The sequence below is a fragment of the Carettochelys insculpta genome, chromosome 3 (genome assembly GCF_033958435.1).
Source record: "Carettochelys insculpta isolate YL-2023 chromosome 3, ASM3395843v1, whole genome shotgun sequence".
NCBI classification, from domain to species: domain Eukaryota; kingdom Metazoa; phylum Chordata; order Testudines; family Carettochelyidae; genus Carettochelys; species Carettochelys insculpta.
This window is the reverse complement of record NC_134139.1, coordinates 153,542,548-153,560,804: the sequence shown is the minus strand read 5'-3', so window position 1 is coordinate 153,560,804 and position 18,257 is coordinate 153,542,548. Positions and strand designations below refer to the sequence as shown.

The following is an 18,257-nucleotide window of genomic DNA, read 5'->3' as shown; positions in this document are numbered from 1 at the left end:
ACCCCTACCCTGAACCTCTGTCCTGCCCGGCTGATGTCAGCGTCTCTTGGTGAGGTCACCAACTTCAGTCCACCTTTAAGGTGAGGTCCTGTACCAGGCCTTTGTAATGTCACTGCCACACCCACCCCTCCCCTCCCTTGCATGCCTGGTGTCCTGCCCCAAGTCAGCCTCTTGGGACTCATTGACTGATCACAACACAGCGCTATCAAATGAGCTACACACTTTCAATTGCTCATAGTCATTATTCAGCAAGAGCTTGAGAAGAACTGGCACAGTAGAGAGAACCAGGAACTGTGCAGAGGCAATAATTGCAGGAAAGCAGTGCAATCTACCAAATCCATGACTGCTTGGGACTTATTTGTATTGTCTTAAAAGGGAACAAAAAGGACCCAAGTCTTCTATGTCAATAGTCCCCTATACGGCCAATCAGCGGGGAGAATCTGAGAGGTGGTGGGGGGTCTCAGCAAATATCCCGAAGAATGGCACAGATCACCACTAGAGAGGATCATTCTCAGAGCAGCTCCAGCCCTACCTCTTTGTGAGGACTTCCTCCTATGGGAGCTACCCCCCGACACACACACCCACACACGCACACCCACACCCCACCATAACCATCATCTTTGGTGGAAGGAGGGAAGGAGGAAGAGGGAAACTTGAAAGAATGAATCAACAGCCCCAGTGATTCAACAGGACAAAGTCTTTAACCTAGATTCTATGCCTACAATTCTGTGGGTACCCGGGGGACCAAACAGAACAGCCACCAACCCCCTCGGAGGCGCTTACCTTCTAAACCAGTTACACAGAATCAGTGGTAGGGAAGGAGAAAACTCCAACAAGGCGCCTCCTCAGGCTCACATAGATTAATTTGAACTCACTCTCAAGCCCCAAGGAGAGACTGTGAGAAGGAGCCTTGCTGCTGCAAAACCACAGGAGTCTCTGAGATTCCTCCTGCCTTGTGCCTCTGTCCTGCCTGGTTGTTTTCAGGGTTGCTCTGTGAGGTCACCAACTTGCCACCCCAATCCTCCAAAAGGTTGAGGTCCTGCAACAGGCCTTTGTGATGTCACTGCTGCACTAACCCCTTACCACCAGCTGGTGTCCTGACCCTGGTCAGCTCCTTGGTATGTTTGAGCGGCTTCCCCTGGATCATCCCACTTCATGACAATTGAGTCTGTGGAGCAAGTTGGCTGCACAGGAAACCCCATAGCCTGCTCCCTATGTCACGCTCAGTTTGTCATTAATTAGTAGATGATAAGGCCTGACAGGACCATTAAAGCATTGAATTTGACCTCTGCATATCCCAGTTTTCCTGTATATCAGTAGCTAAGTTTTCATCCAAGCACACACCAGAAAGGCATCTAGTCTTCATTAGAAGACATCTGGAAATGGAGACTCCAACACTTGCTTTGCTAGTTTGTTCTAAAGGTGAATCAACCTCCCTGTGAAACATTTGTGCCTTATTTTGCATATGAGGGTTTCTGGTTCCAGCCACCAGCCAGCTACTGGGTCTTATTCTGCCTTTCTCTGTGCCATTAACCAGCCCTTTCACACCCGACACTTTCTCTCCAGGAAGGCACAGAGACACTTAGATGACATCGTCACTCAGCATCTTTCGCAGAAGCTAAACACATCAGGCTGCTTCCAATAGCTAGTGAGAAGGTGTTTTTCACCAACTGTCAAAATACTGGCCCCTGTGCTGCCCCACCTCCAATTTTTCAACATCTTTTTAAAATGTGGCCCCTGGAGCAGGCTGAAGTGTCCAAGCTCAGTCTCACGGATGCTGTGTCACCACCCAGCCCTGCTCACTCTTCTGCTCCTGCATCTAAGGATCATGTTAGCCCTGTTCACCACAACATCACCCTCGGAGCTCCTGGTGATAACAGTCATGTGAGTTGGATTGGGCATGTCCACGGTTGTATAAAGGGAGTGTCCCCGTACTCCCACTGATGACCAAGCTCTTGCAGAACATAGCAGTCAATACATTTCTTCTCAGAGGGAGGAATTTGAATTGCCAGCTAGACCCAAGGATGGTGCTAGCACCTATGAGAGCTTACCCCATCCAGCTCTGCCAGAGTGCGCCAGTGAAGCCCTACAATCCTCCGGGTATCCTGGTGCCACCCTCTACATCTGGTTCAATGCCCCAGGGCTCCCCACACAACTCTGCCAATGCCCCACAACCCTGACCTGCAGCTCCCAGCTATTCCAGCCTGGGGAGCCCCCCATAGCTCTGCAGGTGCCCCTCAGTCCCATTCTACAGCCACTGGCTAACCCAGCCCTGGTCAGGCTCTGAGCTTGACCTGTACTGGGAAGGGAGGTTTGAGGCACAGCAGTGAGGTTGTGACTCCAATGCTAACATGGATCCAGAGGTAGTTTTCCAACAATGCCGGGTGTGTGATTCTGATGTGGGAGTCAAGGAACCTGGCCACAAGACATGGTCAGTGCTGGAATGCCAAGGCTGACAAGCCTGCAGGCTGCAGGACACAGGTCAGTGGGGTGGGGAGGACAAGGAGGTGTGAGAGGAAATGAAAAAGTCTGTTTAATAACTGAGCCACTGGGACACCAAGCCAGCCTGCATTTCCCAGGTCATCACAACCCTTCTGTGCAGCTCTGAGCCCCACACCAGAACGCTGAGCTGGGTCTCCTAGCCAGGAGCCTGGGGTGTTCTTACACTGCATGCTGGAAGGGAATAGATGGGATGTCACCCATGGGGGTCTGAAAGCTGAACCCAATGTCAGCATGGAGTCAGCCACAAGCAACCCCAGGGCTGCTCTGTCCCTCTAGGTGGAGGCAGAGCTTCTTTTAACACAAACTAATAAATTTACTTGTACATATTCAGCAAGTTGATTCCTCAGGGTAAGAGATGTAAACTTAGGGAGGATACAGAATACTATTCGATTTTTGAAAAATTTAATCTCATTCTAAAGATCCAGTTCAAACCCATTGAAGTCAGTGGCTCAGAGTCTGTTTACGTCTTCTCTGTGTTTGATACTTCAGCTTTGCCAATGAAATTTTATGTTGAATGAAAAAATATTGTCAGCTGGAAAGCTTTTGTCCTTTCATTTGATTACTGTTAGTGTCCTTGAAAAATGTTTTGCATGAATCAATGTTGAAACCCATTTAATTTGTATTTGTATAACATAATGTCACTAGGTAAATAATGTAAAGGTCACAGATATGTTTAATGAGATGTCACACTTTTGTCAGTTTACCCCTATGTGTTCCATTTTCAGGGCCCCACATGGACACCCACTTATAGGCTTCCACTCCCAGCTGTCATGGCTCCTGGGTTTTAAGGCTGTACAATTCCCTGATCTAAACTGTGATATCCTCTGTAAACAAACCCAAAAGGCCAGCAGCTTTGCTTTGCTTTCTCTCCAAGGGCTATGATTAATGTATTGCTTGCGGATATAAGATACCACACAGCTCCTTCTAAAGTACACTTAGTATTAAGGAAGAAGCAGTACAGAGAAATGCATTTTTTTAAAAAGAGGACCTACACACAAACTGAAAATTTTACCAGAGGTCACTTCCAGCTCCTGTCTAGGACTCTAGGGCTGTGTCTACACTACCCCTCCTTTTGGAAGGGGTTTGTAAATCCAACAGTTCAAACATGCTAATGAGGTGTCAATATGAATATTCAGTACCTCATTTGCATAATGATGGCCACCCAGTGAATCGAAAGTGGTGCTTTCGAATTTCAAACTAGCCATGTAGATGGGTTTCCTTCAAAAGGAACCCCATTTTCAAAAGCACCCTTCTTCTAAGGCTTTGGGAAGAAGGGTGCTTTCAAAAAGAAGGTTTCCTTTTGAAGGAACCCCATCTACATGGCTAGTTTGCAGTTCAAAAGCAGCACTTTCGACTCTCTGGGTGGCTGTCATTATGCAAATGAGACACTGAATATTCCTACATGGAGCTCATTAGCATTTTTGAACTGCTGGATTTACAAACCCCTTCCAAAAAAGGGGGATTGTGTAGACACAGCTGAGTGGGTTTGAATCCTTCAAACCCCACAACTGTTTTTTATTCCCATGGTTAAATGCTCATATCTGTCTTAGAGCCAGAATCAAGGATGGGCAGAGCAATCATCTCTTGATGAAGCTTGGGCCCTTGATCTTGGACTCCCGTCACTGGTGATCAGCAGTCACCCTCTTCAAAAGATGGGGCTGGATTTATCAATAATGGGAATTGGTGAATTTACATTCATCTCTCTTTAAGGACTCCCCAGGAAACCCATCACTCATTGTCCCAAAAGCCCATACTAGTCTGGCACATTTTCAATATAGTTGTCTGAACTCCTAGGTCATACATCTGTCAAATCTTCCTCCCAGAGAGACTCCATACAATCCCAGACCACAATAATATACATAAACAGAATATAATAGGTCCTTCAAGGATATTACAGAAAATACCCTGTCACAATTTCCAAAGAAGAGACATTTTAAAGTTTGTTATTGTCAAAGTACTCTATTTCCTTGAGCTATCAGAAAAAAGTTCTCTAATAAACTAGGATTTTACCCTAGAATGTTAACATAGGAAAAATTGTTCCTTAATGTTAAGGAAGACTTAAAATTAGTCTTATAAGTGACTCCAAGTGCAATTTTATCTATAGGAGGGGTCTCAAACACAATTCACCTGAGAACTAGTACCAGTCCTCAAATCCTCCCCATGGGCCAGCAGGTCCCCCTCTCTGGCAGGGCTATGGGACAGGGGATCTCTATGCATTTCCCCCACATATCTCCTGGCCCCACCTAATGGCTTTCATGCTTCCCCCCAACTAGTGCATCCCCTGGCCCTGCCTGCTGACCCTGGGCAATTTAACTCCCCCACCAGGGTCCCCCTGTGCTGCAACCAGCAGCGCAGTGGGACCAGAGCAGCTTCTAGCTCTGCATCACTGCCAAAATATACTATTGGCCCTGGGGGAAGTGTGTTCAGAGTTGTCCTGTCCATAGGATGGTTTGGACTGGCCCACCAAGGCCCCTCACTTTGGGAGAGCTCAACAGTGGCCACCTCAACTGTCCTATGGATGGGATGGCCCCCACATTCTGGGTACCTGCAGGGCCCTGGGTGGGCTGGAGCCAGCAGAAGGATGCCTACCCCACATGCTCACTGTCATGGTGGGAGCCATGGGGAAGTGAAGCTACACAGCAGCCTGTTGCACTCCACTGCCAACTTCCAAGCCAGCATGCACTGGGGAACTTCACTTTGCACCACCATGATGAAATGGAGTGACCAGGCTGGCCTGGAAGTGTTGGCAGAGCAGAGGCTGCTGCATTACTCTGCTTGCCTGTAGCTTCTGCTGCTACAGTGATTGGTGGGGGGGCTGCCCCCTGCTGCAAGCCCCCCAATAATTCCCAGTAGGCCACATTCCTGTGAGGAGGGGGCTGAAGGGAAGGGGTGCAAAGTGTGTGTTAGGGCAGAGCAGGGACAGGAAGAGGCGGGGCATGGGCAGAGAAGGGGCAGGACTTGAGGTAAGGCTACCTCCCCATCCCTACCCAATGGTTGCAGGGACTCATGTGCCAGCAACAATGCACGGTCCAGATTATGGAACTGCCCAGACCACAGATGGCCTGCTGGTTAAGAGTTTGAGACCTCAGGGGTGCGCCTACACTAGCTGGCTACTTCGAAGTAGCTGGCACAACGTCGAAATAGTACACGTCGCAGCTACACGTGCTGTGAGCTATTTCGATGTTGAAATCCACGTTAGGCAGTGAGATGTCGAAATCGCTATTCCCATCTTCAGATGGGAATACCGCCCTACTTCTATGTTCAACATCGAAGTAGGGCATGTGTAGATGATCCGCGTCCCCCTACGTCGAAATAACGCGGTCCTCCATAGTGGCCATCAGCTGAGGGGTTGAGAGACGCTCTGACCAGCCCCTGCGGGGCTCTGTGGTCGCTGCGTGCAGAAGCCCTTAGCCCAGGGATTCTAGCTGCTGCTGCAGCTGGGGGTCCATGCTGCGTGCACAGGGTCTGCAATCGGTTGTCAGCTCTGTGGATCTTGTGCTGTGCAGGCCGAGTGTGTCTGGGAGGGGCCCTTTAAGGGAGTGGCTTGGGGCTTTGCTGGCCCCTTATTTCAACGGAGAGTGCTTATGTGCGTGAATGCTCCGCATTGCCTTCTGGGGCGGCTCCTTTTGACGTTCTCCATTGCTACTTCAACGTTGAATGTCAATGGCACGAGCCCTGAAGGATGTGTAGCTGATACACGTCAAAGTAGCCTATTTCGATGTTCTTAACTCGAAATAGGCTACTTCGACGTAGTGTGCTAGTGTAGACATAGCCCAGAACTTTAAAGAGGCTACTCCATTTCCATAATACGTTTGGGGCTTATAAATATGTAAAAGTCTATGTTTGGTACAAGATGTAAGCTGGTCAGCTATCCTTACCATCCAAGAAGGAGCCAGTGCCAAACCCAAGTTGATTTCAGCTTCTTGTGTCAGAGCACACAACTTTTAAACACACATATTCAGGAGTAACGTAAAATGAAGCCACTTCCACAACCAAATCAGATTACAACTGCAAACACTTTGCCTTGCTCAACTCTCCATCACTCAGGCTTGTCTCCTTACAGATCCCTCCTATTTCAAGCTGTTCTTTGGATGAGCTGATCCCACTTTTTCATACACTCTAGCAGCAAATCACATGACGAAGTCTTCTACACCCTTCTCAGCTTAGCTTCATAATCTTCTATGAAAACTACCAGGTCCAAACACCCGTTCTTAAAAGGGTTCTGCTTCTTACCAGGGACTCACCAGGGACTCACCTGGGACTCACCTCAGATCTTAAAGGGGCAGACTGCCTGTTACACAAATATGCAAATAACCTTACACCAGTAAAGGGACTGGAGTCTGGGAAAGGGACTGTACACCATGGACACTGATAAATGGAAACAGAGCTAAGGGGAAGCATCTAATTGAATATTATAGGTGTTGATTTTAGGTCTGGCCTTAATAACAATTTTATTAATATTCTGGAAGTAGAGGTAAACAGTATATTAATTCAGTTTATAAATGGTACCAAACTGGTAACACAAGTGAGGGCAGACAAAGAATACAGAAGGTCATAAAGAGATTAGAAGCAGGAAATAACAAAATGAGATTCAGCCTGGATAAATGCAAACTAATACAGCTAATATAGCTACAGAAAAATAATTAAATGCAGAAATTTTCAATGGAAAGCAGAAATGATCCCTATGTAGCAGTGATAATGGATAACAAATCACATACAAGCTGATATGGCCCAGAAAAGGCCCAGATGTTTTGACATGCAAATTATGATACTGGTAAGACTGCACCTGGAATAATTTTTTTTTTCTGTTTCACACCAATACCACAAAGATGTTGAAAAATCTGAAGGAATTCAGAGAAGATCAAAACATTGAGAAACTGGAGATATTTGTTTATGAGCAAAGATTAACAGTCATAAATATGCATTGCTTGCCTAAAGGATGACCAGAGATTTGGGGTGGGAATATAACTATCTAGAGATACCTCAAGCACATAAACATTGCAAGAGGAGAAATGGTGCTAGAAGGAATGTTGAACAGTGGTGTGAAAATGCATAAAGGAAAACAATGAATATTAGAAAATAATTTCTAGATGTGAGATCTATAAAGCTATGAAATATCCTCCCAACAGATAACTTAAAAATAGACTGACCAAAGCACTGAAAAAGAGTAGAGAGTGCATTGACGTCATGGAGTCTTGAGAAGGTTCCATGGCAGTTGAAGCCTGGAGTCAGTTGGGAGCAATACAGCCAGCAAGTGATATGTGCAGAAAGCTACTTCCAGTAACTACATGGGAGAGGTGGAGTATATCTTTTACCCTGTGAATGATCTAGTTCTGCTTCTGTTGCTGCCCACAGAAGCTTGCTCTTCATTGTCCTCCTGCTGTCACCTAGAAGACTGAATTAATTCCTGCTGTTAGAGTTTCTCTATTAGGACCAAAGAGCCTAGATGTAAATATGTATATCAGATGTAAATATGATTATTAGCTATTACTGGATTCAGATTTTCAGATGTATCAGGTTGTTGAAATCTGACACGTCTTTGCTTTCTGAATAGCTATAATACTTTGTGATGTTTTATTTTTTATTATCTCTCTAGTTTTATTTTTGTATTATTTCAACTACCTATAAATTACATTTTTAACACTGTAAATGGTAGCAATTACAGGCCCAGGGCATAAGACGAGCCATAGTAGCTCAGTTCAAACGTCCACCTAGCCCAGTATCCTGTCTTCTGACAGTGGCCAATGCCAGTTGCCCCAGAGTTAGCGAACAGAACGAAGATCCTTCTCCTGCCATCCATTTCCAGCCTCTGACAAAAAGAGGTTAGAAACCCCATTCCTACACATCCTAGCTAATAAGTATTGATGGACCTAACCTCCATGAATTTATCTCATTCTTTTTTGAACCCTGATAAAGTCCTGGTCTTCACAGCATCCTCTGGCAAGGAGTTCCACACATTGACTGTGCACTGTGTGAAGAAAAACTTTCCTTTGTTTTAAATCTTCCACCTATTAATTTTATTTGGTGACCCCTAGTTCTTATGTTATGGGAACAAGTAAATTGTCACAGTACTCTTATTTCCTTGAGCTATCAGAAAAAAACATCTCTTATAAATGAGGATTTTACCTTAGAATGTTAACATAGGAAAAACTGCTCCTTAATTTTAAGGAAGACTTAAAATTAGTCTTATAGGTGACCCCAAGTGCAATTTTCCTTTTTCACTTTCACCGTACCTGTCATGAGTTTATGGAACTCTATCATATCCCCCATTAGTCTCCTCTTTTCTAAGCAGAAAAGTCCCCGTCTTTTTAATTTCTCTTCATATGGCACCTGTTCCAAACCCCTAATCATTTTGTTGCCCTTTTCTGAACCTTTTCCAATTTTAATATATCTTTTTTGAGACGAGGCAACCGTATCTGTATGCAGTAGTCAAGATGTGGGGTGTACCATGGATTTATATTAGAGGCAATAAGATATTCTTTGTCATATTCTCTTTCCCCTTTTAAAGATTCCTAACATTCTGTTTGCTTTTTTGACTACTGCAGCACATTAAGTGGATGTTTTCAGAGAACTATTCACAATAACCCCAAGATCTCTCTTTTTAATTATAGCTAAATTAGTCCACATCATTTTGTATGTATAGTTGGGATTGTATTTTCAATGTGCATTTCTTTGCACTTATCAACATTAAAATTCATTTGCCATTTTGTTACCCAATCACCTAGTTTTGTGGGATCCTTTTGAAGCTCTTTGCAGTCTGCTTTGTTCTTATCCATCTTGAGCTGTTTAGTATCATCAGTAAATTTTGCCACCTTGCTGTTTACCCTTTTCTACAGATCATTTATAATATGTTGAATAGGATTGGTCCCAGTATGGATCCTTGGGGGACCCCACTAATTACCTCTCTCCAGTCTGAAAACTGAAGGGCCTTTTAGTTTAGGTTTGGTTTTTACACTTCTTTTTCTATGGTATTCATTCTGTGGACTTTTTATATAGTATTTGATACAATTTTTAACAAATGTCTTCTCTTGTACTTGACTCATTTGACTCCTTTTGTCTTTTGAAATGCTGCACACTTGTGATCAAAATAATATATCAGTTATTTCAACTGAAACTGTTTACACCAAGGTCTCTAATTTCTCATTAATTATTGGAACTTGTATTTTATCCTCATTGTCCATGACCTCTCTGCTGCTTTTGACAGCTGATTCAACATTCAACATTTTTATTCTTTCTTGACTCACACACCTCTTTTTTCCAAACCTGTATTTTGTCCAGACAATTCCAGCCCCTTGAGGAGTGTGAAGATCAGGCCTTTGAGAATTGCTGTTGGGCTTAGATAAGATGGAAGCAATTTCTGATTGCCATTACATGCCGGGAGTAACACAACACAAAGACAGGTATTAGCATTCCTGCCACATTATAGAAGCTATCCAAAACAGCTGATTCTGAGTTAACATCTGTTGAGAAATACACAAGGGCTTTGATCTGCACAGGAACCCTGGTCAGGAAGGTGTAATGTGCTCTTGCATCCTGTTTTGGAACTATAGTGTAAGCGATCTGTCCCACTTCTCCCTCTCTTGATGGCAATTTATCTTTCCCAAAAACTCATCCTGTCCATGACAGCTGCTTGGTATATGGCTAGAAGGATCTCTGACCACATTTTTGAGAAATTTACCCTGGACAACTGCGTTGCTGAGGCACATGGATTATATTAATTAAACGAGTAACCAGACCCATGGTTCCAATCCTGACTGGTTTTCTGTCCCAATAGAAATGCCAGAAACCTGAATTAGCATTAGATACAAATGGCCTAATTTTGATACATACATAAATCTCAGTTTTTGTTTTGTTTAGGAGAAAAGTTTTGTTTTTGTTTTGTTTTGTTTAGGAGAAAAGTTCTGGCACTCATAATTGGAAAGAAAAGTCTGTCTGAATCTGTAGAGAAGCATGTGGGAAAAAGCAACCTGGTCACAGATGCTTCACACTTATCACCAAAGAAGACCAGATCATTGTTATTGTAGGAGTTGGGCTAGTTCATTGGAATTCTCAATACCCTTTTGGATTCTGGAATTTACTCCATCTTGAGTTCAGATGTGTCCAAAGATTCTTTTCCTTCCCATCGTCCTTCTGGTTTATGGACCAGACAACTTTTGTGTTTTCTCTGAGCTATAAAGTCTAGAGACTAATGTTTAAATGAAACATGAGATTACAAAGAACAAGATAGCTGTCACAAAAATAGCCAATCCTGATAAGTATTCTCTGGACCAGGGATGGCAAATTAGATCTCCTTGGTGAGAAATGAATCTCTGCCACTCAAATGAAGAAACTAGTATTGTAACCTCATGTAAGATTTGAATGTTTGTATCGGCATTTTTGAAAGTTTGATTATAACAAGCCACTGGTACATTAATGTAGCCCTGATAAAGAAGATGTAATCTTCTCTTGAGTTACTTATGTCCTGTAAATTTCTTACTGAGAAGTTCGTCTTGAATGTAACTGTGACTTCAGCCTGCAGATGAATAAGTCTCTGGATGCAATGTCTGATGTATATTTGAACAGATTTTACAAGGCTAAACTGGTGACTCATTGGATGTTTCTTTCCAAGGATGGTTCTGGAATGCCATCATTAGCGATCTATAATCTTATTGTTCTTTCTGTGCCAACCATGGTGAGGCCTTCCTCCATATGACTGATGCTAAGATGTTCTTGGGTTCCAATTTGGACTAGACAACCACACCAGACTAATCTTCTTATTTTTCTTGACAACAGTTCACTGGAAAACTGTATTACCAAAACAGTGATATCTAAATGGACTTCTGATCATATTTGACATTGCAGTGAGTTGGTTGTCAGGCAGCTAGAAAGCTACAAGGTTTATAAGACTAAAGGTAGGTCTGCCAACCATGCCAGTTTTATAAAAAAAATCCCAACACAAACATCTACAAAGCGGCTACATGTTGAATTTGGACTCCAGACAGAAATTCCAGTGTGCTTCGACAGACTTGTTTCGAAGGCAGGGGAGGCTGTCATACCACTAAGAAATTGGGGACTGAAGATAAGTGGAAGGGTTGGTGTAAGTGATTTTGTTTTCTGGGCCCTTGGTGAGAATTTCTTATTTTCACTAGCTAACTTCTTTATTTTGGGGGGCGGGGGGTTACTGAAAGGATCTTGTGAATTTGGAAAGCATCTTCACCCTTTTAGTCTCCTGGTACTACAGTGTTGTTATTCTCGGTGTCTTTTTGCAGATGTGCTCTCATTTTCCTTCAGTACCTGCCACAGCGCTCTCCGATAGGGAGAGTGCTGGCTGGAGAGTGTGCTTAGGGAAGGGTAATAATCATCTTTAATGCTGCCTCTCTGAAGGCACTGCCCGGCAGGAGTCTGGTCCACCACCCCTTCAGATTTTGGATTTTTTTCTTTTGGGGTGTTTTTCCCTCCTTGGACCTTTCTGTGCGTACGGCCCCTAAGGCAGATCTTCGCCTGGTTATTTGAAACGGGCTTTTCCCCGTGCGATCCTGGCGTCTGCCCCCCGGAGCCCAGTGGCATGTTTGGAGCGCAGCATGTGTGAGCGACGGGGGCGCCCAGGAGCGGCCAGTAGGGGGCCTGGTGTGCTCTACCCCGCCCGCTGCTGTCACCCAGCCCCAAGCCGTGCCGCGGAGCTGCGACCCAGCGCGGGGGAGAGCCCCCACGCTGCCTCCGAGCCAGAAATAGGGGTGAGTCCTGTGCCCTCGCTTCTCGGCCCCCCTCCTCCAGCGCCGCCGCTGGGGCTGCCAGGGGCACCTTCCTGCCGCGGCCAGTCGCGTGTGGCTCGGGTCGGGCCAGCTGCACCCGCTGGCACGGAGCAGGCTCCCGCCCGACCCTCCCTCGTAAGCAGCAGCCGCAGCCACAACCGCAGCAGCAGCAGGGGGAGCCCGAGCCCGAGCGGCAGCCGCAGGGGGAGCAGGAGGCGGCTCAGAGCAGAGCGCAGGAGCCGGGGGCAGCGCCGGGGTCCGGCGGCGCCGCCAAGCCTGTAGGCGGCCGCGGCTAGACCCAAACGGGCGGAGGATGCGGCGGTAGCGGGGCTATCGCCGCCGCCGGCCTGTGCGCCCCCATCCCGCCCGGGCTCCTGCAGCCGCGCGGCTCCTGGGGGCGGGAGCGGCGTGTGCCCGCCGGCGGCCGCGGCCGGCAACCCCCCGCCCTCCCAGCGGAGCGGGCGCCGACGACACAGGCCGCTCCCGCAGCAGCAGGCGTCGGATGTGTGCGCTACGCCATCCCGGCGCTGCCGCGGCCTGGACTCTGCTGGGAGAGGGCAGAGCGGGGCGAGCCGCGGCCCCCCTGGGGCTCAGGTTGGTGCGGGAAGGGGCCGCCCGTGAGGCAGACCCCGGGGCGGGCGGAGCGGGGCCGGACGCCTGGCCGCAGCCGAGGCAGGCTGGAGGGAGGGGGTTGGCGCTCAAACCAACGCTCCTGGGCGGCGCGGTGCGCGCGCGTCCTCCTGGCTCTGGCCTGGGCGTGGGGCGGGAAGCCCGGGCACTGACAGCAGGGGCTTGGGTGTTGCCTTCTGGCCTGCGCCGATCCGTCCAAGCCCGCCTGGCGCCGGGGCAGTAGCCCGGGAGCCTAGGAACCAGGGAGCCGCGCTCCTGCACGTCCCTCTCTGCCCCCGCCTCTGGGACGTGCGGGGCCCCGGATGGGCGCCCTTTGCAACCCCTGCGCCCCCCGGCCGTGCTGCAAGTCGCCGCGCTCCCGTTCTCGGCCCTTTTATTACCCCGTTGGCTAAGGGTTAATTCTAGCGCTTTGCACTTCGCCTGGGGAGCAGCTCTGCCTCGGCGGGGTTTTATTTTCATTCTGTTTAACCCGGGTGAGAGAAAGTGCTGGGAATATGTCAGAGTAGTTCCCCCTTCGTTGTCTTGGTAAAGTGAGCAAGTCACCAAGGGGGTGAGTGGCAGCGTCCCCTGCCGAAGCAGGCAGCCCTGGGCTTTTGTTGCCTTTCTTCGGGTTCTTTCTAATACTGCCCCATTGTTGGAGAATTCTCATAATGGCTAATAGGATATTGTTTCTTCGTGTAATCTAGAAGTTGTTGGATGTCTGCTGGGAATATTTTATAGCTATTTCCTGGTACACAGAGCTACTTAGGGGTTGCACTGAAAGGACTTGCCAAATGCATTTGGACACCATCAATTGCAGAAACTTCACGTAGGGCAGTGTGCTTCTGTGTAGGGGAGAAAGGAAGTGTTACTACCATTCCTGCTGCAGAAAGGAAAGCATATTTCAGGTCTGTTTTTAAAAAATGTAACTTGTGTAATTACATGTGTATTACAGTGAATTGGACTTTACTCTTATTATGAGTGATCTCTTTTTCACTCAGCAAATATGTAAGCTTCCATTAGCTGTGTGTGTATTAAAGAGAGAAAAAAATCAAACTATCACAATTATAATGAATTTGAGTAATCATTCAGGGCTGTTGTAGGACTGGGAATAGTCATATTAAATAAGATTTGCTTAGGGAGACTGCCTTAATATAGCTCTTTGATGTTAAATTTTGTTTCGTATTTAGGTTGTTTGAAATATTTTATGAAATCAAGATCAATCTAAACATTTTTCTGAACTCTGAAAAGTTTTTTTAAACAAATATTCATGCTAGCACATGGGACACTGAAAGTGAATATGACTGCAAATTTGTTGCCATACAGAAATGATTACTAGATTTTTACGATTTGGGAGAGAAATAGCACAGCATATATAACAAATAAATAACTTTAAAAAATCTAGTTATGATAATATGTACTGGTATTGTTATATGTAGGAAAATGGCAATTTTAAAGCCACATGTTTTAAAGAAGTGTTGTTTTGTTTAAGGTCCACCTAGCTATTCTGTTCTGTGTTTGCTGCTAGTGTTGGAGGGTAAACATGTCAGTTTAGGAGGAAGTCTAAGCTTATCAGTGGACAAGGCACAATACTGGGTTGATTTTATTTTTTCTTTTCTTTTTGCTTTGTTTTAAGTTTGCTACTGAGGGGACCAAAATGCAAATCCTACTCAGTTTTTCATTTCTTGAGCTGTCAAGAGGTGAAATTGTTATTGAGGCTCTTCTTAATATTGTAGACAACATTAATTGCATTAATAACAGTGGCACTGTAATATTTTTATGACACTCTTGAAAGCCATTGAACAAAATTGTAAACCCTATATGTGATGGAAACCACTTAAATCCACGGGATGCTGCCATGTCTCCCCATCCCCGTTTCAGCACCCTGATTGATAATATAGAAATCTGTTAAAATTCTGAGCATGAGAAACAACTGAAAATGGTGCCTGGCTCTTTTTGTAAATTGGAGGATGTTCACACAACCTGAATCAGTAAGGATCAATTATTTTGGCACATCATTGCTGTTGTGGCATTGAAACAATTATTGGTTTATGAAAGAGTGCAATGAGTACTTTAACTTCCATATATAGGTCCTGTAAAAATTCCCTGATCCTGTTCAACCTGAAAGGATGCTCTATAAGAGGCAAACAAGATGTGAGACATCAGTGATGCATCTTTGAAAAAACCTTATATGAATGAGGCATAAGCCCATCATCTCTCTGTGTACATCCCAGTGACTATCCTTTCACCTTGTACACATCCACAACAGGGAAGTCAAAGTAGATTAAAATATACTGCCTTTGCACCAGACAGGGTGCCTAAGCTGGAGTTTGTTTTCATCCTTACTTTTTCTGATTTCCCTCGGTATTTCTAGGGTTCTTTCACAGCATATTTGGTCTCATTCGAGCTTCCCTCAGGTCTGTTCTACACTTGTGATTTAAATTACCTTGCCTGGGGTGGATGAAAAATAATCAACCCACCACACCCCATGATGTACGTTAAATCAACCTAATGCTGTCTACACCATGTTTATCAAGTGGGGAAGCTCTTCCACCAACAAACCTTCCATCTTTTGGGGAGGTGCAGTACTGAAGTCAAAGGGAGAGTGCCCTCCATTTGACTCATCACATCTTCACCAGAACAGGGACATTAGTGCTGCTACTTCAGTTAGCATACAATATTGACAAGCCCTCAGTATCAGCTTGTAACTGACTAAAATAACAGAGCATGAGTTAGAAATTTTTTAAGATATTTGTATGAAATGTAGTACTTTAAATTTAGTTACAGAATGTAGTGAATGAAAGTTATTATTTTTCCATAGGGAGAATAAGATGCTGTCTTTACTTAATTGAATATGATGTCCTTACATCTAGCTCAGGTGACAAATACATTTATGCTGTTATTGTTTAAAATTTTTGGCATGAAGAGTAGTCAGGTGTGATTGGGAACATGCCAGGATTAATCTAACATAATGGTTGAATAGGTTTTTAAACCAGAAAATGGACCTTTTATGATTAACATTAAAATTAATTGCAGTGGAAGAAATTAGAACTAAAGATTTTATTACTAACATTTGTAAAATGTTTTATTCATATAGACTAATGTCCCTCATTCTTTCTTCTCTTGTGTAAGCCAAAATAACTGGTCTTTGCTTTTTGTGATCTCAGACAACCCAGCTTATTTGTCTTTAGTGTTCCTTGTGTCTGAATTCTTTTGGGCTTTTTAAAGTCAAAAATCTGAAACGTCTGTAATGCAGTCATAGTAAATTCTACTTACTCAATCAACAAAGATGTTGGAAATCTAGTTATTTATTTTACGGGGATAAAAATTCTTTAAAGCTTTCATTGTCTTGATAATGAGAGATGATCAGTGGCTTTTGTAGATGAGTAGGTAAATGCTCTTGACCGGAGTTGGCAACTTGTGGCTCTGGAACTGCATGAGGCTCTTTAAGGAGCCACAATTCTGAGTGCTGCTGCTGACTTCTCTTGTGGCTCTGAGCTCTGCTGGTGCTTACGCAAAGAAACTAAATTCAGTTGCCTGTCATTAAACCAACTGAATTTAGTTTGTTTGGTTTTTTTTTTGTTTGTTTGTTTAAGTGGCAGCAGCCTCTGGAGTTGCTGAGCAGTCAGCTGCAGCAGGGAACCCTGGAGAAGAAAGCCCTGGCAGGGCGGGGAGCCCTGGAAGAGGAAGCTAGCAGGGCAGGGAGCTGCCCATGCTGCACGTGGGGGAAGCGCTAAGCCTAGAGGAGAGCTGGTGGGGGAGGGCGGCTGAACCTGCTCTGCCAGAGCTGTGCCGCTCTGCTGAGAAGGAGGTGGAGGCGGTGGTGGCAGGGAGCAGCAGGGGCAGCGGCTACAGAGGAGCTTTGCGTGCTGAGGCAAGTTAATTCTGAGGATGGAGGGGCAGTTTGGGGCTAAGTGGGGTTAAACCTGGAGATGGGAGGGACAGGTTTGGGGCTGAGAGGGGTTAAGCCTGGGGATAAGGGGTGGATTTAGGGGCTGAGGCAGGTTAAGCCTGGAGATGGTGGTAACTTAACTTTCTAACTGGTCTAAATCCATATGTGTGCACTGTTCTTAAAATAGGGGTGATAAAAAGTATGGTTTGATGTAATTTGTTAAGGACTGTTTCATATTCACATGTTTTGCAGCTCTTGAAGTATTGATTTTGTAACTGAATTTAAAAAAATGGCCCTTCTCGCTGGTCTGGTTGCAGACCCCTGCTCTTGACAGTTTTGCTAGTCCTCTGTTACGCGTGATATATGTAAATTCTAAGTTGTTTGCATCAGATCTCATATGTCTAAAGTTAGCATTTACTTTCAGTGCAAATATGTTTGATTTCGCTTTGATTTTTCTTTTAGACAATATAAGTTTTTATTAAAAAATTGATGAATTCCACATTAACCAGTGCTACATATTCAGTAGATATAAATACAACAACAATCTTTTCATTTGACTTTTTTTCCTTATAACCTGTCCAGATGCAGTTCATCAGGGTTAGTGATTCTCAGTTCCTGGCTAATGTGAGCTGTGGAAAGTGGGGACTTCGTCTGCACCCCTACTCTCACATGCCATTGGCTGGGAATGGCAATGTGCACAGGGTCTTCTCAACTTCCCTGTGTCTCGGGACAAAACTTTTAGCTGATCCTAGGAGTACCCCAGTTGTTGTGGTTCAGTCTCAGTAGATCTTCTCCATGTTGTCTGAGGTCTTCCTCTTTTGTGTTTTGCTTGTGGGTTCCATGTCTGAGCTTGACGGACTATGCTGAATGATGGTTTTCTGAGAGTGTGGCCTAGCCATCCCCACTTTCTTCTCTTGATTTGAACTCGTTTCTTGTCCTGCTCTATTCCAAAGCTCTTCATTTATGACCAAGTCTTGCCATTTGATGCAAAGGATGTACCTCAGTCGTCTGTTTATGAGTATCTGTAGCTTGTGATTTGAAGACTTTTTAGGACGTCAGGTCTTGCATCCATACAAGAGCACATTCTTAACATTTGTGTTGAAGAGCCACAGTTTCGTCTTTGCAGATATTATTTGTGAACTCTATGGGTCGAAGGTAAACAGTGTCTGATGGCTCACAGGCAGGCAATCTTGATAAACTCCGTCCATCCCACCAGCTGGATGTTCCCCACACTCACCTGTGTAGTAAGAGCAAGAAAGGGGTTATGCATATTTTGTGTTTTGTGTAGAAAATGTTGCTATTCCTAGAAAGTGACTGTGCATTTGGGAAATTCTCCCTACTTCCACAGCAAAAAAAAAAAAAAAAACTGGTTTGAACCTGAAAATACTTAAATGAACATTCTCATTGACTACTGTCTGGTTGCCTGTGTGTAAGGGCTACCTACAAGAGGGATTCCAGAGTCAAGCTACATGGCTCTGATTCAGCAAAACAGTTAAGCATGTGTGAAAGTTCTACTTAAATGG

General features: G+C 45.1%; 1 protein-coding gene across 5 annotated transcripts in view; it reads left to right on the top strand.

Annotated features, from left to right (window-relative positions):
* Window positions 1–12,194: 12,194 nt before the first annotated feature.
* The window catches only part of FAM135A (family with sequence similarity 135 member A), a 171,100-nt gene continuing 165,037 nt past the window's right edge, over window positions 12,195–18,257 (top strand). For 3 of the 5 annotated variants that reach the window (XM_074991081.1, XM_074991078.1, XM_074991083.1), the window contains exon 1: window positions 12,471–12,827. The gene's annotated coding sequence lies outside the window, so the exon portion shown is untranslated. Of the gene's footprint in view, window positions 12,216–12,470; window positions 12,828–13,705; window positions 13,751–18,257 lie in introns of those variants that run through there. The other 2 variants (XM_074991080.1, XM_074991079.1) reach the window with 2 other exon arrangements.